General features: G+C 62.1%; 1 pseudogene; it reads left to right on the forward strand.

The window, feature by feature from the left end:
- Positions 1-265: 265 nt before the first annotated feature.
- LOC101563531 lies at positions 266-2022 on the forward strand (annotated as a pseudogene).
- The last annotated feature ends 214 nt before the right edge of the window (positions 2023-2236 follow it).

A 2236-nucleotide genomic window follows, 5' to 3' on the forward strand; every position in this document is an offset into this window, starting at 1 on the left:
AGCAGCACACTTATGGGAACAAAACACATTTAGAGTGAGGGAGGATTTCCAACCTCTTAGGTCTAATTATTTAGGTGCATAAGAGCTAAGTTTTGGACTTTAAAGTCTTTACTATAAAGTGCTAGATAATCTTGTTCAGGCTTTTAACTATCCTTTGTAGAACTTGAACAAACAGTGGTTATTCTGCCAGCTAGTAAATGCTAATAGAGCAGCTGCCACTCTTTGAAGTAGAGGACAGTTTTCCCCAGCCATTCTTTGGTGAATCCCCATTAAAACCAATGGCTGGGGGCGGCGCCTTCTGCCGCCTCCCCGGCTGGGGGATGTGAGGAGCCGCCCGCGTCATGGAGAGGGGCCGGCGCCCCTGGTGGCCCCGCCGCGCCGTCATGGCGTCCCCGCGTCCCCCTCGCCGCTGCCCAGGAGCTCCCGGGCCAGGTCCATGGTGGTGGTGGCTCCAGAGCCTCCAGTGACCACAGCCACCTCGGCCCCTGTCACCCGGGCAGCGCTTGGGGAGGCGCGGGCCGTCAGGGGCTCGGGGCCGGTCCAGACCTCGATCCCGGGCCCGGCCGACGCGGGCGGCACTGAAGTGAAGATTCCGGAGGCCTCGTCCGAAACTCCGACGACGCAGGTCGCCCCTGGCCCGGAGCCTGTTGCGCCGGCTGCGGGGGCCTCAGGGACGCACTCTACGAAAACCGAGGAGGCGCGAGCCTCCCCTGCGCCGGGACCCGGGACGCCCGCCGGGACCCCCACTAGGACCCCTTCCAGAACGGCGCCGGGGGCCCTGGCCGCCAAACCTCCGCTCGCCCCCAAGCCTGGAGCCGCAGCGGGCTCAGGAGGGACTGCACGGGCTGCAGCAGGACAAGTGACAAGCGGACATGGAGCTGCAGCAGCCACATCAGCGTCAGCAGGACAGGCTGCCGAGGACCCCGCCGGGCCTGGCACGGGAGCTTCGGGGGCGAGTGAGGCTCCGGTCGCGGTCGGTCGTCACGGTGACCCCAGCCCGGAGCCTGCTGAGAACTCTCAGGACCTGGGCTCCACGTCCAGCTCGAGACCTCGCATCTCTGGGCCTCGAGGGCAGGCTGCAGACACGCTGAGCTACTTGGACTCAGTGAGCCTCATGTCGGGGACCTTGGAGTCCCTGGCGGATGATGTGAGCTCCATGGGCTGCTCTACATGACAGAATGGTTCATGTGCATCTTTTCCCGCACCCTGCCCTGGGCCTCAGTGTTGAGTGTCTGGGACATGTTTTTCTGTGAAGGTGTTAAGATCACCTTCCGGGTGGCCCTGGTCTTGCTACGACACAACTTGGGGTCGGTGGAGAAGCTGCCTGTATGAAACTATGGAGCAGCTGCGAAACCTGCCCCAACAGTGCATGCAGGAGGACTTCCTGGTACACGAGGTAACCAACCTTCCAGTGACAGAGGCCTTGATTGAGCGGGAGAATACAGCCCAGCTGAAGAAGTGGCGGGAAACCCAGGGAGAACTGCAGTATCGGCCCTCACGGCGACTACATGGGTCCCGGGCTATTCATGAAGAGTGGCGGTGGCAGCAGCCACCCCTGGGCCCCCTAACAGCCTCCTCAGCCTCCCTGGCCTTAAAAGCCGAAGCTCCCATGCAGCTGGAGCGACCTTCTCCCCACCCCCTCCTGCCCGCAGAGCCAGTGCTGGCCCTGCCCCAGGGCCTGTGGTCACTGCTGAGGGACTGCACCCATCTCTGCCCTCACCTACTGGCAACAGCACCCCTCTGGGTTCCAGCAAGGAGGCCCGGTGGCAGGAGAAGGAGCGGCAGAAACAGGAGAAAGAATGGGAGAGGCAAGAGAAAGAACGACAGAAGTGGGAAAAAGAGCAAGAAAAAGAACAGCAGAAGCAGGAGAAGGGCCAAGGCCGGAAGCTTTCCTTGTGGCGAAAGGCAGATGCGCCCTCAGCCCCCCACAACGGTGGGGATAGGTTCTCAGCAGCTGAGGCCCGGCAGGACGCTTACTTCTGACCTCTGCGTGGGGCTGGACTGCATGGCAACCTCCTCCCTCAGCCAAGAGCAGGCCTGCCTCAGGCGTTCCCTGGCAGGTGTCCCTCTAAGGAAAATGACTGATTCCCCATCTCCTTGCCAGCTGCTACTCCCTTCACGGCCAGAACAGCCAGTTCGTGGGGCGGCTGTGACCGACTCTGGAGCCTCCTGCCTCCAGTTAGGCCCAGCTGGGGTCTCTGCTATTCCTGTCAGTTCCCACTGGGGTCCCCTCCCA

Source organism: Octodon degus, unplaced genomic scaffold (assembly GCF_000260255.1).
Source record: "Octodon degus isolate 3935 unplaced genomic scaffold, OctDeg1.0 scaffold00473, whole genome shotgun sequence".
NCBI classification, from domain to species: Eukaryota; Metazoa; Chordata; class Mammalia; order Rodentia; family Octodontidae; genus Octodon; species Octodon degus.